The 26,990-nt window shown below is 36.5% G+C and overlaps 1 pseudogene; it reads right to left on the bottom strand.

Annotated features, from left to right (window-relative positions):
• Positions 1-24,703, bottom strand: part of LOC110572652 — a 108,971-nt pseudogene extending 84,268 nt beyond the window's left edge.
• Positions 24,704-26,990: the final 2,287 nt, after the last annotated feature.

Below are 26,990 nucleotides of genomic sequence, written 5' to 3'. Positions count from 1 at the left end.
CATTGGGCTCCCTGCTCGGCAGGAAGCCTGCTTCTCCCTCTCCCACTCCCCCTGCTTGTGTTCCTGCTTTCGCTATCTCTTTCTCTGTCAAATAAATAAAATAAAATCTTTAAATTAAAAAAAATGCCGAGAAATAGTGCATGGAATTTGGGGTACTTTTTACCCAAAATTTTTGAGTAAATGCATATATTGAATTAACTTTTTTCTCACATATGCAAATTGCATTTTGTAAAGCCTTGGACAAATGGCTCTATTAACCTGTATGTAAGATTACTTATAGTAATACAGGAAAAGCAAGATTGTTACTTTTGATCAAAAAGGAGAAATAATTTTTTTCCATCTTTCTCATATTATTTGATTTAAACAAAAAGGCAAGGGTAAAAAATGTAAAGAAGTGAGGGTATATGCTTAACATTTGGATAGACAGTTTCTTCAAGCCAAAATTATATTCAGTTATTGCATCCCTCAATTTGTACTGAAGTAGGCCAAATGAAAATTAAGCACTTGGATTTCAAAATTCAATTTGTAGTTTTGTTGAAATACCTCTGTGTGCGTGTGTGTGTGTCCTTCCTATTTCTGCAAATTCTCTTTTCTACAAGGCCATCAAAAGCTTTTTCAATTAGTAAATAAAACTAACCTTCTAAAATCACATACCCTCTCTTCCACAGGACGTGTAAATGGCCATGATGATAGTTATCAATTTGATAAGGTCACATGTCAGAATAGATTATTTCTTTCTGTTTCCAGCCTCTTTCTCTCTCTCTGTTTATATTGCCAGAATAACCCTACCTGACCATGTCATGCATTTATAGAAAATAAGTATAATTTTGTTTTTCAAGAAATGCCTCCTCATTTGAAGAAAGATTAATACAAGATAAACCAGAATAAAGGATAGGTACATTTGAAGATATCTTAGCTAACACGTAATGCTTACCAGACTCAAGTGAAAACTTCTCATTTAGGTACCAACTTTCAAAGAGAGTATTTAGAGCACACAGCTGTTAGAAAATGATTATACTCTACCAAAAATATTCTTGTGACATGCAGCCTCAGGACATCACAATAAGTGTGACTGGGCTCAGAAAAACATCTTTGTTCAGTGTGAAAAGGTCTTTCATAACCATAATACAGTCTGGGTGTCATGATCACGAGATGCCATAGAGATTAGCTTTTTATTCCATGATTCCATTGAAAACTTCCGTTTTCAGTTTAAGAATCTTGCCAGAAGAAAATGAATATGGGTGAATTGAGGGATTGGTTCTGCCATTCATACATTGTGGGTTTACTTTCAGAACTTAAAAAGAGAGGGGGAAAAGGGAAGCGGATGGTTGAGCATGATTCCCTTTGATGGAGCTGGGAGGCACCTTTATCTGCAGGCAACCATTTAACTCTAGATTAAGGCTTGTGGTGCCTTAGCAAGAGGTGCAAAGAAATGCTAGTTGATTGTGAAGAGCTTTATTTTTATTCCATTTCTATGTGATATTATACCCACCATACATTGTATTTTGCTTTTTTCCCCAACTTTTCTCTGTCTCCAGTCCATTTGTCTCTTAACTTTTCTAAACTTTCATCATCTGCACAGTTTCTCCAACTTACTTCTGAACTGTGTGTCTTCTTCTTCTTAACTCTCCACCTTCCTTCTCTGGATCTCCGTTCAAACTTCATTTTGTTATCGTAGCTTGGGGTGGTCTGTGGTGTCTCCCTGTCTCATTTCCCACCTCCAGGTACTTGCAGAGTTCAGAACAATGTACCTCTGCAGTGCCTCTCACCTCCATTTTCTCCTTGACTCTCCTTTTGGCTTTTCTCATTTATATTTTCATTGCCATTCACTGAGAATGACACAATAACTTCCCAGATGGTCTTTCTGTCTTTGTCCAAAACAGACCAAAATCAATAATTGATTACTGACTACTTATCGAACTGGGTACATAATCTCCAGGCTTCATTCAGTTCCTTTACAAGAGACAAGCAACTTATCTTCCTGTTTTTCAACTCCTCCTTTCTCTAATTGAACTTCTTTCAGTTCTGCCAAAATCAGTACATGTGAAATTCCACACCATGATATTTGTCTTTCTTTTTTTTCTGAGTCAAAATTCTACTCTTCCTGCTAAGGCCTGGGTCAAGTAATAAATTTTCATGATCTGCTGTAAATATGGATTCTTCTTTAATCTCTCACAATATTTGCGGTGCCTCTCTGAAAGCATCAGAAGGGTTTGCTTTGTTTTATAATCCCCATTTCATGCCCAAGCCCCCATTAAAGCAAATAGGTTGAAGTCAGTCATTGTATATCGCCAACTGTTTTTGTTTTGTTTTTTTGTTTGTTTTTTGCTTTCTTTGATTTAGCACTGTGTCTTGCACTAGGAGAGAACTTGAGACACATTTATTTGAATTAAATTGCTCTGATTCAGTCCTATGTCCATGACGTTGAATGCATATCACTTAATGCTTCTGGCTTCAAAAAAACTGATGGTTGCCTTCAAACCCTGAGAATGTTAAAAGATCAAGGTGGTTGGACAGTTTTGGTCTCCTCCCAGATTGCTGAACTTGGTTCAAAATTTATGCATTCCTAAAGAACTATTATTGATGGCTCACAATCACCGAATTGCTGAACTGATGTGATGACTCAGGTGTTCCTGTGGCTTGGTCTTACTGGTAGGGAAGTTTTAAGCCATAGTAGGACACTAAGTTCCAATATACACGAGATCCATCCTCATAGGCCAGAATGTCCTAGATCCTGGGAGATAGGGAGAGTAAGTGTAAGAGTTTAGTGACATTTGTTGGCAAATAGGATTGCTACAGACTTAGTAGTAAATGTCAATGAGTTCAAAGTTTGTATATTCCTCTGGGGTTCAATTTTTTGTGGTTGTTATTCCTCAGGATAATCTGTGAAGCACTAGCTTTCTCATTTAAAAAAATATGCTTCATATAACTGTATATCCACTGATACTTGATCCATTAATTAGTACCATATAATCAACATAGGTAAATCACATATATCTCCATGCCAATAAAAGTAAGGAAAATGGCACAAAATTAAAGGGAGTTATGGCATAGCAGTGCAATAAGAACAAAATGTTACAACATGGACTAGCAATGAGTGAATGAAAAACTAGGAACTGTCTCATTTAAAAAAGGGAAGGAAAACAAAGGACAATTTATTTTTCTCACATTTGACTAATTCGTTGTCAATCTTATGCCTTATTATACTTAAATCTGATGTCAGACCTGTGTATAACAAGACATATGATTGACAAGGCAGTTTTTTTCCACATGAATATGATGTTCTACTCATGTTTAACTAGGTATTTGATTGACATATGAAAAAGATCAATATATCCTTATATTTCCATCTAAAACTTGATACCATCTGGAAGCAAATGAAAGATAGCCAGCAAGTATTTGATTATGCCTTAATATCTTATTTCTTTTCTTTTTTTTTTTTTTGGTTAATATATAATGGTAATGAAATTATTTTTACTTTAGGATTTATTTAGAGCATCCTCTTACAGTATCATATATAAGAACTATATTTAGCCATTGAAGTATATATACTGCAAACTTTGATCCCAATCTCATTCTTAGATACACCATAGAATCTTATCAAAATACAACTTGCTACTATGTGCATTCAGACATAGTAAAAATAAAGTGCTCATCTCAAGTATAGCGGTCAATAAAATGTGAAAATAATATGAGACTGAGACATTCCAATAATAGTGTTATTTAAGGTTACCATTATATTTCTTTATGGTTATAATTATTTTAAATTGTATTTCAAATGCTAGCCACTAAATAAATCTTATTAAATTATACTTGTTTTGAGTAAAAATCTCAGTGCATTTTCATTTTATTTAAACTTGGGCATTTTTAAATTATTTTCTCAAGCAGCAAGGGATGTTCTAAAGCATGCCAATAAGTATTACATCAAACAGTGTGCCCTGGCTAATAAATGTTGACTTAAACAAAATTGAACATGTTTCTTTAGTGCTGGACTTTTCAGAGTCTTTGAAATGCTAATATGGGCTGTGAATATCAAAGTGTGGGAAATAATATGTTCCCCAAATTTCTTTGAACCAAACCCTTTTCCTAGGCAGCATCAAGTGAAGGCAGAGAGATGTGTCCAACATCCTTCAGGAAGTATTGCTCTGAGCAATTTTTCCTTTGTTATGATATGATCCAAGTAGTGTAGCTTGGGAAGATATATTAAAAGCCTTAAATATGGTACATTTATTTAAAACCAGGATTTCACTTTTACTAAAAAGTGGGACTAATGAAGGATGCTTGTTTATGATAGTAAAAATATTGGGCATAGCTAGGTTTCAAAAAATAAGGAACAGTTCAATAGATCAGGCTTATTCATAATATGTAGCATGAAATAGTGTGCAGCAACTATAATCAATATGATAGAGTTATATTTATTGATGTGAAAAGATGGTTCCAAAATATTGACTCAGGCAGGTTGCAAAATAGTGCTTACACTATTTTGAGTGTATCTAAATATGCATAGAAAAAAGGTGAAAGCTATATCTAATTGATCATGGTAGTTTCTCTGGGTGGCGGGTTTAAAGGTGACATTAAATTTCCCTCTTATGTTTGTATTTTATAATTCATCTGATGAAACGGCTTATGGGGCATCAAATAAAGATGAAATATAAGCTAAAAAAATAACATTATCCCAAACTTTAAGCTTCCTGAGAACAGGGAACTCTCAACTCCTGTCATCTTCACTGGGGCCTGCCTGATGATTAGAGAGGGCTCAAAACCCACATGTTGAACGAGGCTGAACTGAACTGACTTGGATCGTAGCCCTCCTGATATAAGATAAATTGAAAAAGAGAAACGTTTCCATGGATTATTTAAAAATTTAAAATAAACCATTGATCATCGATCATGTTTGGCCCACTATGGTTCTCTGACTTCCTTGGTCTTTATGACATTTGGAAAGGAAGAAGGAAGAAGGAAAAGCATGAAGAATAGAGGAAAATTTTATGAACAAGTAGTATGTGTGGGTCCATAGGAAAATTTTAAACAGATTTATTGAGGTACAGTTGATATACCAAAAAACTATAGTACAGTTTGCTGAGTTTGGACATATGTTTTCCCCCATGATACCATCACCACAATGAAGGTAATGAACATATCCTTCACCTCCAAAAGCTTCCTTGTATCCCTTAGAAATTTTTAACATACATACAAGGTCATATTACGAATTAATTTGCAGGGGTTTGAGTATTTGTATGCTTACAATTCCTATCGATACTACATTTTTAAACACCCGTGCATTTGAAATGGGAGGGTAATATTAAATATCAATCCAAATGTACAGTCTTTCAAGTCATACATGCTTTTTTTTTCAAAGTTTCCTTTTTCTTTTAGATCTTAGTATCAAAGAACTGGAAAAAATTCAGAGAGTTCCTGCCCTCAGGGTGGATTAGGTTAAATCTCTCCTGATAGAAATGAACCTAACTTTGATTCCCAGATGGTTTTAGTCCCCCAAGTGAATTATGCTGTTCTCATGCTCATCACTGATAAATTCCATTCTGAGCATTTCTGATTACCTTCTCCTTAGAGCCTCCTATGGTGCAGTTTCAAATCCTGACCCAAACCTCATGATCAAATTATGGTGTCAAAATCATTGATGACAACTTTAAGTATTTTGAGCCCAAGCCTAACCCTGTAACACACTATATCTACAATTCTCTCTTTTCTCCTATGACCAAGATTTACCTTGCCCCGATCCTAAACACATTTGAATAGCATTAGAAATAGATGATTCTATAAATCAAGAAAAACAAAGTGTCATTGTACCAGTATGTAATACATTCTCCTATTTTTATTCCTTTAACTACTACACAGATCTTGGAAGTGCTAGTTACTCCATAACCCCTCTACCTTTGGGGTAGTCCAGAACCATGGGTAAACACTTGGAGGCAACCATGTAATCCAATATCTGATAATCCTGCCAGTTAATTTGGACCACTGGCCCATGTGTAAAATAAAAATAAGCTCTATGGAGCTTCTTAGCTTTTTGTTTGAATTGTTTCAAACTTAGAGATTTGTGGATGTGGCAGCTTCTCTATGGAGGCCTCCCCTCCTGGGGATGGCAGAGTTGCAAGAAGGACAGCTCAACTACACACGTACATTTTTATCCTCTGCTAGTGTCATGTTTTATAACATCCCATTGACCAAGCTAGTCACATAACTGTGCCACAGTCAAGGGGTAGAGACATAGGAGGGGAGCAAATGAACAATTTTGAATAATTGAATTTGTCACCATCTGTTCTTTTCTTTCATAAATATTGGTACTCCCAAATGCTGAATAGTCACCCCATTTAATACTCCCCAAACTCTTGGCAAATCATGGCATCAGGGTCACCAGGAATTCATGGTCCAGATGTGGCACCTCTTGATCTGAAAAAGCATGAACTAAAAAAACAGGTGATCTGCCTCACATACATCCAATGCACAGTGGTGAAATAAGGGCAGGAGAGACCCAAGAAACATCCCCATTTGGAAAGGGGTAGGAAGACAAAGTAACTCATCCATGGCATTTCTTTTTCTTTTTTTTTTTTTCCTCAACCAACTATTTAAAGAAAGTTTGTGTTGAAGGGAGGCTAGAGTGATATTATTGACTAGTTAGGAAATTCCTTATTTTAAAAATCTGTTTAGTCTTTATTTCTTCCCAGCCAATTGACTTTATGAGCTCTTTTTTTTTTTTTTTTCTGATAGCCCTCTAAGCAAAACTGGTCAGAACACTTTTCCCAGGATGTAAGAAATGTTGCTTGTTTAGTGCCTGATTTTATTTCTTGAAAGTAGCTTCCACATCTATTACTGTCCATGGCCCTATGAGCTCTGACTTCTGAAGCTATTTTCCATTGTCCTCAATCATTTCTGACGAGAACATGGTAGAATATGTCCTCTTTGTGGCTATGCAACTTTCTTGACTATAGAAAGTCATAGATTGATGGGGCGCCTGGGTGGCTCAGTTGTTGAGCGTCTGCCTTCAGCTCAGGTCATGATCCCGGGGTCCTGGGATCGAGCCCCGCATCGGGCTCCCTGCTTGGCAGGAAGCCTGCTTCTCCCTCTCCCACTCCCCCTGCTTATGTTCCCTCTCTCGCTGTGTCTCTCTCTGTCAAATAAATAAATAAAATCTTTAAAAAAAAAAAAAAAGAAAGTCATAGATTGAGAGCTCTTTACATTTCAGTCTCAACCATATTTAGTCCATGTTGGCAGTGTTTTATAAACACGGGTTTCTCAAGAATTTTGTAGTTTTTTATGTTACTGAATTTCAGTGACTCGCACAATTCTATTTGGGTCAAATGTCTCCTACATTCAATTATGTATATATGTTAGACATGTGAGGGTTCTATGAGACCATGTCCTAAGTCATTCTAGGAGTTCTGTCTAGCTGAGAATGAACAAGGCTCCAATCTAATTCTGCCACAAATCTTAACAAAGGGTCTTAACAAAGGTCCCACTTTGAAGGTATGTCTAGAAACTCCTGGATTTGGTAAGGTTGTGTTATAAAGCCTCTACCTTTTATTTGGCTGAAAATAGTTAAGTTTTCAGCACTGCAGTTTATGCGTTTCAGTGTCCTCCCTAAAATGGGTTTGCAAAGTAGCCAATTCTTTTTGAAGCCTATCTCTTTCTTATGGTGCCTTATCAAATGTGCTAGCAGCAACCACCTCATCCTTTAAAAAATTCCCATTGATTCCTCCTTCCATTTCTTCCAGTTCATTTTGCTCATACTTTGCAGGCAAGAGTTTTACCAGATGTTGCTGGTATAAAATATGGGGCACCATTTTTCTAGCCTCACATGACAGCTTCATCACCATTTTTTTTTTCCAGCTTCCTAGAGCAGTTTATTCACTGGCCAATGTCACATTGCAAAACTAATATCACATGTTTTAGGAATCTGTTATCTATTGTTATCCAACAAGCCAAGCACAAAATTCAGTGCCTTAATATAGCAATTATTTATTTTTGCTCATTTGTCTGTAAGTTGGCTGGGGGTCAACTGATTTAGGCTGGGCTGAATTGGGCTGCTCTGCGTCAAGCTCTGAATCTGGATGTCTGGATTGATTTCACAATACTACTTGGGTTTAGGTCCATTCTATATTTGTTCAGTTTTCTGCTCATGCTGATGTGGCAGCAGCCACACAGAGAAAAGTTTTCTTAGTGTGATGGCAGAGGTGCAAGAGAATAAGCTCAGCTGCATAATAACATTTCAAGTCTCTCTCCTTGTATCCTGTTGGCTAATATCCTATTGGCCAAAGCAAGTCTGATGGCAAAGGCAAGTATACTCTGCTATGGAGGGAAGGGAAGGGAAGTGGTGAATATCTGTGAACAAAAGTCTGCCAAATATGAGTGTTCTGCCAGCTCCCAGTATGTCCATCTTGACTGTGTCCAGTATGTCTTGTGGACTGGGGAAATAACCAGTGAGTAAGGGACCCATTGGTTCCACTGTGAGATAAATCTGGACCAAGACTTCATTTTCCACTTGGCTTCTGCACACCCCCATTCTATCAAGGGTGGGTGATTTGAGTTTGCTGGTATCAGTGTTAGCTCATACACTATGTTCCACATCCCCCAAATGATTTGGATATTCTTTTCTCTACAGTGTACAATTACTCTGATAAATGGCCATAGTCCTTTGGGAAAGAAATGGAGTAATCATTATTATGTCTACTTGTAGTGGCATTGCAAGATCTTTCTTCAAGTGGTCTTACCCTCCCTCTCAGTTGATGAACTTTGGGTCAGAAACAGGCTGAAGACTGAAAATTGAGCCAATGGGTCATGATTCTCTATTGCTAGACTTACATCATCTGCTTTCTGCTCACCCACTTTGGATCTTTATCTGTGATGTATATCAAATAATGCCTGCATTGGTTTTCCAGCTCTCTCACCCCTGGGAACACTGTGGTCACAACCATCACCATAGATCCCTGTGGATCATAACTTTCTAGTTGCCATTCTGTACTTCTTTGGGGTTCATTATGATAACTGACACCCACCTGGCTTCTGACAGTTAAGCATTATAGTCCCACCTCTATTATTCTGTAGTCTTATCACACCCCAAAAGTATCCCTTATGTTCATATATCAATAAAAATTCCCTATTTAGCCTGTTATTCTGTCTCCAGTGGTCCAGTACCTTCAAGATCCACTCCCCAGCACATTCTCCAAGTTCCTGCCAAATGTGTTATCCAGGTCCTGCAGCTCTTTTGGTAATAATCTCTTTCCTCTCCTAGGAGGGATTGTACTTCCATAATTAGCCCATGATGCAACTTAACTATATTTATCGGTCTAGATCTAGAAGAAATGAGAGGAGGGATAAAAGATCTTGAGGAAGGTAAGCATCATCTTGTTGGGCATATGCCTCAGTGAGGACTTTGCATGGGTCCAGACAAATGGAGGCTATTATCCTCTAGCAAGGAGTAGGTTGTAGGCCACTTCTACTCGTCCAGCAAACTCATGGGAAGCTGAATTTTCTGGATTTGTAAGTGCATCCTCTCAGATGACCCCATTCCTGGCATCAGAGTACGAATTCTCTTACCAGGATCCTGCTTTGTGTATGGACATGTGCTGGTGTTGTGATTTCACTCTACTTTGTGTTTGGGGATTTTTTAAAGATTTTATTTATTTATTTGACAGAGAGAGACACAGTGAGAGAGGGAAAACAAGCAGGGGGAGTGGGAGAGGGAGAAGCAGGCCTCCTGCTGAGCAGGGAGCCCAATGTGGGGCTCAATCCCAGGACCCCAGGATCATGACCTGAGCCAAAGGCAGACGCTTAACGACTGAGCCACCCAGGCACCCCTCAGCCTACTTTGTAATTATAGTGCTCTCATAATCAGGGCCTGCTTCTGATTTTCATCATCCTCTACCATCAGCCATAGGAGATGCAATGCTTAAATACTTTCATAGAGGTCTTCTGGCTTACATATGGTGCCTGAATTAATGGTTGGCTGATGTGAGCCAGCTGTTGTTCTTTTAGCCCTTTGATTCACTTAATAATCAACCAACTGCATAGACCTTATAATTACTATTGACCCTGCATCTGAAATGCTGGTATTATTGCAAAAGCAGGTGCATTCACTTCCACTTTTCCACCCAATTCATCACAAGTGAGAGTCTCAGGAACCATTATGCTATAACAGTCCATGGTTTATCACCACCTCACTCATACCAGAATCAGTATCCTTGTTGCCAACCAGAGAGTTGTCAAATTCCAGAATTCCATCCTGAAGTTCTGCTTTCTAGGACAACTTCTTAGTTTGGATTTCTTTCAGAATCAGATCAGATCCTGAGACAATGATTTGAGTGCTAGTTGTTGATTTTGGATGCAATTCCAGAAGATTAAATAGGGAGCGGGGAAATGAGATAAGCAAGGGAAAAGAGCTGGCAAAATGTGCATTATCAAGCAAGTTTCCACAGTAGGCACCTGGTCCTAAATCACACTGGTGAACTCTGGACCCCTTGTCAAACACATGCCTCAGCTTCACCCCACTCCATGGGTGAGAAGGCTATGGTATTTAGAAATCAATTCCTGTCTATCATCAGTGAAGGGTTTATCCAGGAGGACAAACTTGATATTTCTGGGTTTCTGCGTGTATGGGAAAATTTAGCTCCGACCCCAGAAGACCCTCATGCAAAGAAATATAGATGATGGCAGTTGGAGGTTGGATGACATAGACTGAAATAGACACAGGGAATATGGGCAGAGCGCTGGTGTTATTTGCTCTAACCTCTAATGCAGGCATGGCTCTAAGCCATCGTCCCGCGCTGAATTCTTATAATTGCCTCCCTATCTGGTGTTCCAGCTTTCCCTCTTATCTCTCTTCAAAATAATCTCAGCACAACAGTGAGAAGGATACTGATGAAACTCAAGTCAGATGTGTCTTTCCCCTACTCAGAACTCTCTGTTGGCTTCCCATCTTACACAAGGTAAAAGCAAAATCTTGTCATTAAGATTGGCGGCCGCACAAGATCAGCCCCAACCTGACTTCCTCTCCTACATTTTGATCCAGTAAATGGGTCTCTTTACTCTTTAAGCATAAAAGGCAGGCACCGTCTTCGAGCTTTGCAGTTGCTACCCTCTCTGCCTGGAAAGCCCTTCCCCCAGATAGTGGTCTGGCTCCTACCCTCACCTCTCTCTGATCTTGACCTTGCACCCTCTCAGTGGTCCTGTAAACACATAACCACCCTCTCAATCCCTGTTTTTCTCCCCTCTGCTTTTATTTCCCATCCTTATCACAATGTAACATTCTCTATATTTTCTTATTAATTTTGCTTATTCTCTGTCCTCCCTCTAGAATGCAAGCTTACAAGGACAGCCGTTTTGTTTGTTTATTCACTTCAGTATCTCTGACACATGACAAACACTTGATAAATATTTGCAGAATGATTGAAAGAAGAAGTTTTAGAACCTAGTGACTGAAACTCACCCAGAGTTTATCTTTTAATTTCTTAAGAGGTAATTTTTCCAAGGATATTTTAAAGCCTGATTTAGTGAAAGAATGTTTTTCTTTTAATAATAGGTATAGTATCCTCAAAATCATAATGTAGATAAATTTGTAATATTAATCCCTGTATGGTCCAGTTAGGTTGTTAGAATACATGAATGGGATATTTGTTAGTAGCATATACTTTGAAAGCTAGAATTATCTTTTTTTCTTTTTGATTTTTCCATGGATCCTTCTATATACTAGAGGCTTAATAACCATTTTCTAAATTGCATAGAAGAACTTGAGGGTGATCTCTTTGGTATATCTATTGCTTCATTGTTACAGAAGCTTGATTATACTAACAAGTTAATTTTTATTTTCATATAATGCATCTTCTCTTTTGTAATTATTTTTGACATTGCCCTGCATTAAGCTTCTGAATCAAATTCACAAGTGTGAATTTGCTCTAATGATTAGTGTATATTTATTTTATTCTGTATATTTCTCATTCTTCCTCTTATGACTTAGTTTTTCTTGTGTTTTTCAAAACAACTCATACCTGTTGTAAAAGGCAAACAAGATAGAAATGTATAAAACAAAAAGGAATCATTGCTTTTATTTCTGCTCCACAATGAAAATGGCTAATCACTTGGTATATATGTTTATGTATTTAGTTTATATAATTTCCTGCTAGACATATACAAGCATGTGCTGTTGTTATTATTTTATATTTTCACATAGGTATGTGTATCATGATGGACATAGCACTATTTTATTTAATTACCGCCTTACTTACATTTAACATGAGATCTCTTGTATTACATCTTAAAGTGCACAATATTGTATTGTTAACTATAGGCACGGTGTTGTACTGCAGATTTCTAGAACTTATTTACCTTGTATAACTGAAACTTTAGTATTATATAATTTAAAAGTATAATAAATATCACACTGAAGAGATTCAAAGTCCCTTTTATTTTGACTATTACCAGATCTGGATACCATTTTGAATTTCACAGATACTAATTTTTATTTGCATATGATTTTGTATATAAAATATTAAACTATGGCTGTATTCCTATTCAGGGATGAGTCCTAAACAGTGGGTATGTTGAAGGCCATTGGGATAACTCTGAAAAAAATAAGTTGTGCTCTAGTATTTGAAATTTGACAGCTATGAAAATTGTGAAGACTGAAGAGAGATAACTGGTATAAGTGTAAAGAAATCCTAACCTCTCTTTAACAAGTGTCTATAAGATGAGTGAGAAGAAGGAACTTATAAATAATATAGCCACAAGCAGACATCCCGTCTTTTCTTTCATAAAGATAAATGTCATAATAGATCAGGGTTCTGCCTCTGTTTTATACGTTCAATGTATATTTTTTTTCCTCCTCTATTCTTTGGGACTGAAATTACTTTAGAGAGTAGTTAGAAAAAATTGAAAGTGTTTTGGAATGTGTAGCAATAAAAGGTTCAGACTGCAGTGAAACCTTTAATAACTTGTGAATTATGTCATCTATGAAATAACAATAGATGACAAACTCAGCTGTGAGCAGAATAAAAGCATCCTTTTCTTAAAAAGAGAAAAAAGCGAGTTTCCCTCTAGAGTTATGATCAGCTTTAGATTTCGGTGTTCTTTGAGCAAAGTTTTAGCACACCATGAAGTCTATCTTAGATAGAATAAAGACATTATCTTCAATAGAGTCTGAGTTTGAAGTACCAGCTTCTAAAGTGTTAAACCTACTTAGGTGGTCTCACGTTGGGAAGGGATCCAGTCTGTGTGTACCTGGTTGTTTTACTAAGGGACTGATCACCTCTACTCTATGTAGACTAGATTTTCGATAAAGAGGTTTCTTGTCAGAAATTCACCATGTATTATGACTGGTACTGCCCACTTGATATTTAATTATTTCCTCTTGCATGACTAATAAACATCTCAAACTTGAAATCCCCAAAACAGATCTCTTTATACCCCACATCACCTTGACAGCAGAATTCAGTGGACATGTTGTAACATTTTGTTTTCAGAAATGTTTCCCTTTGTGTTGAATATGCCATTAAACTTTTAAAAGTCATATACCGGGAATGTTCTTTGCGAAAATATTCTCATCTTTTTCTTTTAGATTTTAATTATCAAAAATTCTTAGTGCTTAAAAAGATCTGTTTCATTGGTTTTTACTCTGTGCTCATTCTGGCAATCAGATTGCATGTATCTGGTAGTAATACCCAGAGAATGAAATGTCTCAGTGAAATTTCAGGTTAGAAGCAATCCAATTGTATCATGTAGTATAGTAAAAAATTAAACCAATGTGTACCAGAATTCAGCATTCTGTTTGTTAAACATTCATCACAAACCTGTGTGAGTTTGATTTTTCTGAAAATCTCAGTTCAAATAATCTCTTCTCTGTTTTGAGTCCTCTTTATTTTCTCCTTGGAAAAAAATGACACATTTTCTTGTTTCTCCCATGGAACATAGGAGTTTATATAGTATGTGATTTATACAGCTTCTTCTCTATAATCTCATGATTAATGTCCCAAATTCAGCATTTTCTCCCACCTACCTTCAAGTAGCCACCCATAAGATCTTAAAGAATTGTCCATAAAGAGTTATATTGTTTAGAAAATAGAGAAAGCTCATTCCTAATCCTAATCAATCAAGTTGATATAACTACATTTATTTTTGCATGTTCCCTTCTTGTCTTTTTTCATATGAATCTATTTAAATATTGTCACATTTGTATCCTGAGTTTTCACTTGGCAATATTTAATGAGCATTATACTATAGTCTTTATAATTATCATTTAAAATTTTATTAACTTCCTTTTGACTTAGCATTATCTAATAAGCCTGAACTTTACAATAATCACTTTCAACATCTTAATTCCTGTTTAATTTTCCATATAGTAGATACGCTGTAATTTAAGGAACCATTTCCCTGATGCTTGTCATTTAGATTTCTTCCAGTTTCCCTATAAGTCATGCTCCAGTGAATAGCTTTTAATATCTAAAGAGACAGGCAAGACATAGAGAGAATGACAATGTGGTAAAGTGTTAACATTTGGATAACTTGGGTGAAGGATACACAGGAATTCTTTGAACTATTTATACAACTCTTCTGTAACTCTGAAATTATCTCAAAATAATTTAAAAGAGTACATTTGAATAAGTGGAATTATTAGATCAAATGTTATACATGTTTTGAAAGCTTTCTTTTTATATTGTCATTTTATACCAAAACGTGGTACAGCAGTATGTGAATATCTGTTTCATTGCTCAATTAGCAAGTGATCTATGAATAATCCATGGAGAGAAGAGATTTCTCCTCTTTGCTAAATTCATCAGCAAGTTCTCACTTGGAGATGGAAGGCTGTGGAAACGTGGAAAGCGTGGACGTAGGGAGAGAGAGAGAAAAGAGATGCTGTGCGTAGAGGAATATCCATGTCAAAAATTTTTTCTGGTTATCTTTGGAAGTACACAGCAGCACAAGAGTGGAAATGACAATAGATTGTTGTTGGCTTTCTGTTTTTGTCTGTTTTTTGCCTCATGGGTGAATTTCTATCTGGCATCTATGTTCTGTGGATAATTCCATATTGATGGTACAGTTTGTAACACCGGTATTTGCAAAGTCATAGAATCAAAGTTTACAGCTGGAATGAAGTTCAGCGTTTCCCCAACCCCAATCCTGTAGTTTTACAGATAAAAATAGAGAAACCCAGGATTAAAGAGCATGGTTAAATGACAAAACTAATCAAAGTCAGAGCCATTTTTTATAACAAAGTTGTCTTTTTTAATATTCCTGGGCTTTTTTCATAAATGTCATAATCTTAGTAAGTCTATGGAATAAAAACAGGTCCTACCATTTTCACGTAAAACTGACTGCCAGTTACTTGGATGTTCTTTTACTTTTTGGAAGTTCTTAGACATCCTTAAATCAGTGGATGACCCAAAGGATCCAAGGTTCTTAAGGTAAATATGTAAAAGTATTGGCCAGTGTGCATGATGGACAAAGATTATGTTTTCATTATTTTTATTTTTTTGAAGAAAAATGCAATTACATCAGAAATATTTAAAATTGAAGAACTTCATCAGAATTACCCTATTGAGGGGCACCTGGGTGCCTTAGTCTTGATTTTGGCTCAGGTCATGATCTCAGGATCGGTGGTGAGATCGAGCCCCGTCTCAGGCTCCATGCTCAGTGTGGAGCCTGGTTGGGATTCTCTCTCTTCCTCTCCCTCTGCCCCTCCCCCTCCAAAATAAATAAATAAATAAATAAATAAATAAATAAAAAGAATTACGTTATTGATTTTTCAGCAAGTATATATTGATTGCCTATTGTGGGTCACGTGTTCTTTCTTCTAGGTGCTAGGGATTAAGGATACAACATTGAACAAACAAAATCTAGCTTTCCTGGAACTTACATCTTATTGAGAAATTTACATTCAAGTGAGTATAGTTTAAAGTGAACTAGAATTGTTCTTTTTAAATTATTATTATTTTTTTTTTTAGGGGGGGGCAGAGTGACAGGGAGAGAGAGAATCTTAAGCAGGCTCCACGCCCAGTGCAGAGCCCAATGCAGGGCTCGATCTCATGACCCTGAGATCATGACCCGAGAAGAAATTAAAAGTTCATTGCCTAACTGACTGAGCCACCCAGGTGCCCCAAGATAAATTGTTCTTATATGTAATTGAAATTGACTGTAACGATAATTTCCATAACCTTCATCCTGAGGCAAAATTATATATCTCTAGGGATCACAGTGCTCAGGATCACCATTTGTAAAAATATAAACATGGGAAGGACAGATAGAAATATCCTTTTGTGGCAGCCAGATATTGTGCATTTTATAGCTTTAATTTACTAGTTCATCACTAAAGAAGTGCTAATTCATTTATTAATTCATTCATTTTTAGAATTTTTAATTTTCCCTTCCGTTAGATGTTAGGAAAGTGGCTCACTCTCTCCTAGCCACCTGAGGAGGATACTTTCATTTGAGATTCTTTTGGTGACTGAATGCTTAACCCAACCAGATTCACATCTCTGCTTAATGCCACCAAATTTATAGTCATACCTTTTTCACTGGGTGATGGAGCCACCACTGTTTTGCTGTTACGAACAAACGTGGCAACTGGCATTTTCATGCTCATGTGTAGAAGTACGTTCATAGAACAAATTCTTACAGGAAAGATTCTGACTTGAAAGGTTGTAAATCATTTATTTAATAGACATTATCAAAATGTCCTCCACAGCGTTTGCACAGATTTGTATCCTGACCAACAGTACATCAAAGTGCTGGTTTCTCCACAAGCTAGCCAATACTGCTCATGCCAAAACCTTGTCCTTATAATCGAAAGTGTTTTTCTAATATTGTTTTGCTTGTTATTTAAGCAATTGTAAGTAAGGATAAATGTCTTTCACTTGATATTTGAAGAGATCTAGATTTTACACTTCTGGACAGTTGGGTAAATTCTGAAAAAAAAATAGCTTATGAATTCGGAGGCTGCATTTCCACTTATTTCAGCAAAAGAAACAGAGTCAAATTAAAAAAAAATACAAAGTTATTCAATGTTAGGAATACCTTCGGCACATCTCTCCTCTTTGACAAAAATCCTTATCTTGGATATGTGGATATTTCTGTTGACTTTGGTTTCATAGAAGTGTGTGGGTGTTTTCTTTCCATGAATAAGAATGAGATGAGTTCGTTTAAAAGTATTGAGAGAAAGACAGTGTCTTCTGTACACAAAACCAGTTTTTTTATTTTTTTGGTACCTCACGCTGAATCACTGCAGAGGCTATGGAACGATGTGTAGAACTTCCCCCCTTGGGATTTCCTGGAGGTGATTACTTTCCGAGAGAATTGTATTCCATTTGGCACATACCTTATGGGGGGCGGGGGGAGTGGGGCTTAGAATTCTTTTGACTTTCTATGAGTTAGATAGTTGTCTTAACTTTTGTAAAATTTGAACCTCATCTACATGTGATGACATCTGTTTAATTCTACCATATGTTATTTTAGTGGCAGACAGCTAGCTACCTAAGAGTAAGCTAAAATGCACAGGATACAGATGTCATATGGATTAAATTGCAAATCTTTCAACAAAATAACAATTACAACTTAATATAGTTCATCACGTCATCCTTAAAGATAAACATTGATGTCTAAAATGTACTGATTAGATTTCACATCTCATTATTTATGGATGTTATGAATTAATATGAACAACATGTTACATTATTCATTAGCTTTGGATGGCAACTGTTTATAAAGGCTGCTTTTCAATAAAATTTAATGGGGTTCATATCAAAATTCAGTGACAGGAACTATTAAGATTAAAGGCAACATTTTGATTGACAGTTAGAAATCAAACTCAAGAATCTCATATTAAAAAATAAACCCCTCAAATAAAGTGCTGAGTCTGATATTTTGAGATGTTGTATGGATGTTATAGCATTTTGTTGTAATGTCAGTGATAGGAGAGGAAAACATGTTTCTTTTGAAGTAGGTGGTTTTTGGGTTCTTTACTGTGTTTGCCTAATTAATACCTTTATTTTCTCTTCTGCTCAAAGCTCTCTGTTTAAGGTCCTTTTTTTTCTGATTAGCAGGAATTTTCAAACTCTACACATTACCTGATACTTTCTTTCTTTGAAAAAAGCAACTTTGGAGAAAACGTAATATTTATGGAGTGCTTACAATATGCCGTACAGCATACAATACGACAGTGTGCTTAGCACTTAACTCATTTTGTAGATGGCCTCAGAAAGTATAGGTCCCTTGTCAGTGATGCCACAGTTGAGTGGTAGAGTCATGGTTCAGACTCATGACTCTTGGACTTGGAAAGCCAATCTCTTAACACTATACCGTGTTACTCCAGTCAGACTAGCTAGTGGGGAAAGGGGACCAGTTACCAGCTGCTTGAACTGCTGAATGCAACTGTCTAAACTTAACACGTCTTGCAGTGAATTTCAGGAACCTATGGCTTTGCAACTGGGGCCGAGAATCAGTCATTTGCTCTCTTAGTATTCCTCTGTGTGATGATATTTTTGGAATTTTTCCACAAAATAAAAGGGAGTTTGCAATTTTTGAGGTTCTTACATAATGGTCATGCTGTTTATGACCACATTTAACCCTCGTTTTAAATCTGTGAAGTCTAGATGGAGAAACTGAGGCTCGTTAGCTTGCCCAATGGTGACAAGTAGCCTAAGAGCAGCTCTAAAATTCAGGGGTTTCCATAATGCCCATGGATGATGTGAGGTGAACAAAAATACAACCATTTCATCCTACAGAGACAAACATTACAAAAGGAGGTGATGGTTCGTATACTTGCCCCAAATCTAAAAGACAATAATTTCACTTATTTTCTATTTTTGAAGGCATTTTAACTTGAGTTCTCAAATGGGAAGAATGTGGCATTTTTTCTGGTACCCGAAGATTTTAGGAAATCCAGAAGTGATGACTTTGCCTTTTCCCACCAGAGTGGACCTACTTTTCAGAACCAAGTGTCATATTTTACCAGTGGGAGATTTGGGGAAATGTTTCAGGTAACAGAATAGTCTATTTTGACACGTCTCTATTATTCCATTTCAGATATGCCTCAGGTCAAACATATTCTTGAGACACTTTCTCTCAAAGAAAAGCCCTTTGTAGAATACCCAAAGAAGAATTTGATGTCCTGTTTCCCTAAAACTAATACCAAGGAGACATTCTATTCTGCTTAGAATATGTGTTCATGAGCTGAAATGGGCTGACGGCAGGTCTGAGTTTGAACATTAACCATAGTAAGAATTACCAAGAACTACAAGCAAAGAAATTAAAAATTCTGAGGTGATTAGAGTTTGAGCTTAATTTAGTTTTATGAATTTAAAACTAGAGATATTTGGAGATTAATTTTTATGACCTTGTTGTTCACATTAAAATAATTAAACAATCCTGTTTCAACATGGTAGGCTTGAAGATGAAAATCATGACCTTTCTTTTACTTAGTACTTAAATATCTACAATAAATGCAGCTTTTCTGGTGGCCTCAGTCTATTGTCTTCAACCAGAATTAAGTGCTCTACACTTATTTGACTACACTGGATATTCAGATTAGTTTGGGAACTATGCTTTATTTATACTGTTTGTGACACATTGTCTCAAAGATGGGACAACTATTCAGAAACATCCCCCTACCATAAGATTCAGGAATTTCATAGACTCCATATTATTTTCTTAAAATAGAAGATGTTATGCACAGAGATATAAAAGCTAGGAAGTAACAACTTTTAGAGATGTCAATTTAACATGTCCTATTTAGGGAAGAATTTTATTAAATGGGGCTTTTAGTATTAGATGGTTTTCCCTTTCCAGAATAACTAAATTAGAAAAGTCCGCTTCTGGTACTTCAATAAGCATCTTACATGACTTATTCTATTTCTTCCTTAAACAATACTTTCAGATAAAGGAATTGTTAGCCCTGGTTTCCAAGTGAGCAAGCTAAGGCTTAGGGAAGTTCAGTAACTTGCCCGAGGTCATAACTGTAGCAAATAGCAGAGTTAGAATTCCAAAATACTGAATAAATGCTCCGTGAAATAAATGGAGAAACAAAAAAGCTAGGTCATGTTTATCCTACATTATATGCATATCCAAGATACAAGGTAATTGTGTTTTGTGAAATGGTGGTAGGATTTGTATTCCTAGGACCTTCATTCAGTGGAATAATATGCAGACTAACAGAGGAGAGAAAATCTGGCTGACTGGACGCACATCCTCCTTCTGCTTATTGGCAGTTTTGTAAAGACCTGGCTTCACTGATTTGGGTTAGTTTGGTGGAAGAACAAGCTGGAGGCCCTTTCCCAGCACCCTCCCCCGCCCCCCCACCATTTCTCTCCTAGATGAGGGAACTTTGTTGCAAAACTGTATAGGATCCCCCTGCCCCCTGATTCTTATAAACACAGGAGGTTTTCAAAGGGCAGGGCCCTCAACGGTAAGGCATCCAGCCCAGCTATGCTCAACTTAGCATACATCTCTATGGAACAGTGAGGGATTGGGGGGGAGCAGTGTTCACTGCTATTTGTCTCTTTATAAGCTTTTACCCTAGAAACATTATTTAGTATTTACATCATGTAGCCTGTGTATCCGTGCCCCCTTTGCACAACACTCCTGTACCATTTAAAACAAAACTAATGGTGAATAAATCTTTGTTAATTTTATATTTGATCACTCTGGATGAGAATTCTTTGAAGCTGAAGAGTTTAAAGCTTATTCTGTTATCATCCATTCTCATCTAAGCATTTTGTTTTCTGCTGACTTACACCTGATAATCCCCCATATGCGAACCCAGGCTACTCAGGGATCAGCTTCATCAAAATCAAACCAAAATTCAGAAGAAAATGTTATACATTGAGATTATTCAGCGTGAATCTTCTATTTCAGAAAGAAACCTCTTTCAGTAAGTGAAGGGAATCCCACAAGGAAATGAAAATAGGCCATTTCACACCAGTGCATTTCTGTCTTTCTCTTCCTTTTCTTCACTCTCCTTGTCTTTCTCTCTTCCTCTCCCTCCTATGACTCTTCTCTCTCCTTGACTCCTCTTTCTCCGGAGAATATGCCATCCAGAAAAGTACAAATGTACAATAAAAATTACTTCCTAAAATCAATGTAATAAAAGCTTCTCATCAATGAGATACATCCTATGATGTGATAAAATGTATTTCTTATTTGTAAATTCATTTAACTATCCTTAGTGACTATCACTTCTCCTTTCCAAGACAAATATTTGATTTTCCAGAAAATTCAATATTTGGGGTTCTTATATAATTCCATGCTGATTTGTTAAGGGAGATGTAGAAAATACACAATTCATAATAGGAGGAAAGTCTATATCTTCTTTCATTTAATTTCAAAGGAATCCCAAGTGATTTTTTTTCTCTCTCACTTTTTAAAGACCTCAATATCATACTGGGGCAAAAACAAAAAACAAAAAACAAAAAACAAAAACCACAACCCATGAAACACAGAACAATCATTTGAAATTAATGAACAAACCTGGTGCATTTATCTGTTACTATTATTTTTATTATGTTCAAAACCTCAAATTTCTGCTATTTATTACCACTATTATTTACTACCACATAGTAATGGTTTAATCAGTGAAACAAAGGTTTTAAAGGTTAATAACATCAGTTCTGGAGGGAAAGAAGGCCTGCCATACACTGTTGGTGAAACTGGAACCTGACAAAACCTATTCTCAAATGAAATCTGGCAATATTTACCAAATCTGAAATATATTTGAAATTTAAAGTGCATCAAAATATAAGCACACTGATGTCAGATATGTCATTTGCAAATATCTTTTTCCATTCAGCAGGTTGCCTTTTTTGTTTTGTTGATGGTTTCCTTTGCTGTGCAAAAGCTTTTTATTTTGATGTAGTCCCAATAGTTTATTTTTGCTTTTGTTTCCCTTGCCTCAGGAGACATAGCTAGAAAAATGTTGCTACAGCTGATGTCAAAGAAATTACTGCCTCTGCCCTCTTCTAGGATTTTTATTGTTTTAGGTCTCACATTTAGGTCTTCAATTCATTTCAAATTTATTTTTGTTTATGGTGTAAGAAAGTGGTCCTGTTCCATTCTTTTGAATGTACCTGTCCCGTTTTCCCAACACCATTTACTAAAGAGACTCTCTTTTCCCATTGGATATTCTTGCCTCCTTTGTCATAGATTAATTGACCATATAGCCGTGGGTTTAATACCAAAATATATAAAGAATTTGTACAGCTCAACACCAAAAGACAAACAATCCAATTAAAAAAGGGGCAGAGGACCTGAATGGACATTTTTCCAAAGAAGACATACAGGTGGCCAACAGACACAGGAGAAGATGCTCAACATCACTCATCATCAGAGAAATTCAAATCAAAACCACCGTGAGACATCACCTTACACCTATCAGCCTGGTGATGGGTATTAAAGAGGGCACGTTCTGCATGGAGCACTGGGTGTTATACACAAACGATGAATCATGGAACACTACATCAAAAACTAATGATGTTATGTATGGTGATTAACATAATAAAATAAAAAATGTAAAATAAAAAAAAGAATGGCTAAAATAAAAAAGACAAGAAATAGGAAGTATTGGCAAGGTTGTGGAGAAAAAGGAACTCTCATGCACTGTTGGCGAGAATGTAAATTGGTCCAGCCACAAGGGAAAACAGTATGGAGGTTCCTCAAAAAATTAAAATAGAACTACCATATGATCCAGTAATTCCACCACTGGGTATTTACCCAAAGAGAACAAAAATATTAATTCAAAAAAATATATGCTCTCCTGTTTATTGCAGGATTGTTTACAATAGCCAAGATATGGAAGCAACTTAAGTGTCCAGAGATAGATGAATGGATAAGGAATATGTGGTACACACACACACACACACACACACAGGAATATTACACAACCATAAGAATGAAATCTTGCCATTTATGACAACATGGATGGACCTAGAGGGAATAAGGCTAAGTGAAGTAAGTCAGATTGAGAAAGACAAATATCATATGATTTCACTCACATCTGGGATCTACAACACTAAAATGAATAAACAAAAGGCAGAATCAGACCTATAAATACAGAAGACAAACTGATGGTTGCCAGAGGGAAGAGGGTAAGGGGGATGGGCAAGGTGGGTGAAGAGAAGTGGAGATACAGGTTTCCAGTTAAGTCATGGGAATAAATGGTACAGAGTAGAGAATACAGTCAGTGATACCATAATAGCGTTGTATGGTGGCAGATGGTCGCTACACTTGCGGTGAGCACAGCGTAAGCTATAGAGATGTTGAATCGCTATGTTGTACACCTGAAACTAATGTAATGTTGTGTGTCAAGTATACTAAAAAATCTTTTTATTTTATTTTATTTTTTTAAAGATTTTATTTATTTATTTGACGGAGAGAGACACAGCGAGAGAGGGAACACAAGCAGAGGGAGTGGGAGAGGGAGAAGCAGGCTTCCCGCGGAGCAGGGAGCCCGATGCGGGGCTCGATCCCAGGACCCCGGGATCATGACCTGAGCCGAGGGCAGCCGCTCAACGACTGAGCCACCCAGGCACCCCCCCAAAAATTTTTTTAAAAATATAAGTACACTGATGTGATTATAGCTCTCTTCATAAGAACAATCAGTCACAATAAGGCACTGTAATAAAGGCTCTTGTAACAGACACTGCTGAAGCAAGGATATGCATGTCGATTGAATAAAAATCTGTAAGATACATTATTAAGTAAAAAATTATGGTATAGAAAAGTGAGTATACTAGGATCATTTTTTATGTTTAAAAAATATATATGTAGCTCTTCGCATGGAGATTGTTTCTGGACTTACAGAGAAGGACCTGTTAATAATGGCTCCCTGGCTCCCTTTGAGGAGAGAGACTCAGGGTGTGGGCTTGTGGAAGCTTTCACTTTTCATCATATACTTCTCTGAGCATTTATCATATCTAATTATGTGAATGTATAACTTTATTTTTTAAATATGAAGAGGCTAGCGAAATTATAGACCATCTTGGCATCAAAAGGCACCAATAAATGTAATTTGGAAAATATTAGCCTCTGTCTGGCACTAGTAAAACCTTGCAATATAAATCTGGAACTTACTCTGCATCTTCTATATAAAAAGGAATCCTGACTTTAAGCTAAGATGCTCAGGTTTCCTGGAGCGAGTTTTAGAATGACTGACTAGAATTGGATATGCAGAGCTCAGAAAAATTGCTTAGTGACAGGAAAGAATGAACAACTGCTAATGCGTGTTTGCTCAGGCCACAACAGCCCAGGCAAGTCAATCAGGTGCAAGGAATAATGGCAAGAAGCAATCTCCTGTTGTCCATGTCCTCCTTGGTATGGACACCAAGCCTCCTCCTCCTCCTCTGCGAGCCTCGGCGGGCCTCCCATGGACTCTTGGCTTGCACAGGGATCAATGATCCCTGGGTCATAGAGAGGTATCTATGATCCCTCTTTTGATGCCCTGGTGCTCACTGTATGGAGGTGTAGATCCATGGTCCCTGCACTGGCCACCCTGGTCCCTGCCAGGGTGTGGCACCAGCTGCCATTTCCTGTCAGCACGTATACCAGGGATGAGGTAGCTGAGTCTTTCGCTGTCCGCATTGAGATGGGAGGAAACGCACTTTTTTGTTGTTGTTGTTCTGAGTTTTGCTGGTAGGTCCAGATCAGAGTCAACACAATTCAGGTGACACCACACAGTGAAGCGCTCAAAATCTTTCTCCTCTTCTGACACCATCTCCTTTCTTCCCGCCACACTAAAACCAAACTTGCGTATCTAGAAGCTCTTTACTCTCAGCATGAATTATGCTACCTGAGGGGTTAGAGGTGAATGTGAATTCTTGGCCTGTCAGCTCTGGAGATTGGCTTTAATATGCCAGCTTTAATATGGCTCTCATTAGATTTACTGTACTTTCCTAAAACTAAGATGGCTGCTATCCTGTCTGCACAAGCAGAACAGAGCGTATCACCTTTTAATATGGCATCAGTGACTACTCGGTTGCAATAACTTTCTGAGGTCCGAAGCAGAAGGCTGGATATCTTAGTATATCTTAACCAGGAATCACTTTTCTCCCCCCTTAGTATAGTCGTTAAAAATGCAAGACTTTGGAGTCATGGGTCTGAATCCTGGCTTTTTTTTGTTTGCTAGCTGCATCCTCCAGTGAAAATAAGTTAACCAATGTATCTGTGAGTCTCACTTCTCTAATATCCAAGAGTTAGTATGAAAAATAAAGATAGTGACAGATGTGAACTCCTTAGAACATACTGCTTGACACTTAGTAAGACTTCCATGAACATGTGGAATTTGGGTGGTTATTACTCTTTCTTAAAATCATTAATGGTACCACCCTGCCCTGGTCACCACATCTGGAAAAATTTGAGTATTATGAAGCTCCTTCTTTCCACCTTCTAAATTGAATCCATCACAATAGACTTTAGAGCCTACTCTGCCTCTTACGAACTGTGTGAGTTTAGGTAATGAACCTCTCTGTTCTTCAATCTCTTCCTTGGTAAAGTGGAGATAATAAAACCTACATCACAGGATTGTTGTATTATATGAGATGGTGTATGTAAACTATCTGGTACATAATAAACACTATGTAAATAATAATAAACCTATAACATACTAGATAAAATAACATTTTATATTATATTACATATAATTAATAATTTGTCCATTTCATACTTTATGATTAACAAATAATTTTATTACAGAACTATAGCATAATCACATAACATAAAACAATAAACATTACATAAGTCTTTTCTGTAATAATACTGCTATTGTCAAAAATATTATTAACCCTGGTCTTTGTGAGAAGGTTTGTTTTAATAATGAATTCCATTTCTCTCATTGATAGTGGCATTCTGATTTTGTGTTTCATCTTTTGCCAGTTGTGGTATGCTGTATTTTTCAATAAATTTGTCATTTCCTCTAAGCTATTGATATTTTGCAATAAAATTTGTTAAAAATATTCTCTTAGTATCATTTTAAATCTGTAAGATCTGAAGTGATCATACCTCTTTTATTATTGATATTGGTGATTTCTGTTCTCTATTAATCAATTTAGGAAGTAATTTATCAGTTTTGTTGATCTTTCAAAGAACCAAATTTCAATGTGTTATTTTCTTTTGTTTATATTTTGAACAGTTTTCATCCCTTCTATTTTTCTTCCATTTACTTTGCTCATATTTTTCAAGCTTCCAAAGTTGGAACCATAGGCCATTGATTTTATACCACACTTCTTTTGGGTTTAAAGCTCTTAAATTTCTCTCAAAGCACTACTTTAGCTACATTTGAGAAATTTTGATATATTTTCATTTATTTGGAAAGATTTTCTAATTTCTCTTATTATTCCTTCTTTGGATTATTTAAAAGTGAATTACTTAATTTCCAAATATTTTGGGTTATCTTGGATATATTATTGTTTTTGAGTTCTACTGCACTGTGATCAGAGAACATATTTTGTATGATTTATGTTTTTAAAATTTATGTGTTGTTCTTTCAATTGCCTAACACATTGTTTATTTTATTTTTATTTTTATTTTTTTAACACATTGTTTATCATGGTGAATATACTACGTGTCCTTGAAAAGTATGTATGTCTGCAAATGTTAGGGATAGTGTTCTATAGTTATAAGTAAGGTCAAGGTTGTTGGTGGTGTACAAATTTTTCTCTATTCCACCAGTTACTGAAAGAGGGATCATCAATATTTTTGAAGCTCAGTTTTCCTTTATGTAATTGAAGTGTTGGGCTGGATAACACATAAAGACACTGACGATCCTGCTGAGCTGAAAGTTTTAGAATAGAACTTAATTTTGCATATGTTTAAGGTCATTTTTCCTCTATGACTGTATTCTTTTTCGTGGCAAGTTAGGCACTTTTAGATTACTTACCTTTGCCATAGTATCATTTTTCCTAGGGAAAAATAAAAATTTTGTAAAATTGTGAGTCTATGTCTATTCTCCTCCTATAATTTTAGAGATGTTATTTATCTTAAGAAAAGACATATGACCCAGGGGC

Source organism: Neomonachus schauinslandi, chromosome 13, assembly GCF_002201575.2.
Source record: "Neomonachus schauinslandi chromosome 13, ASM220157v2, whole genome shotgun sequence".
In the NCBI taxonomy this organism is placed as follows: domain Eukaryota; kingdom Metazoa; phylum Chordata; class Mammalia; order Carnivora; family Phocidae; genus Neomonachus; species Neomonachus schauinslandi.
Note: the sequence above shows the minus strand (reverse complement) of the source record. Positions and strands in the feature narration are given on the sequence as shown.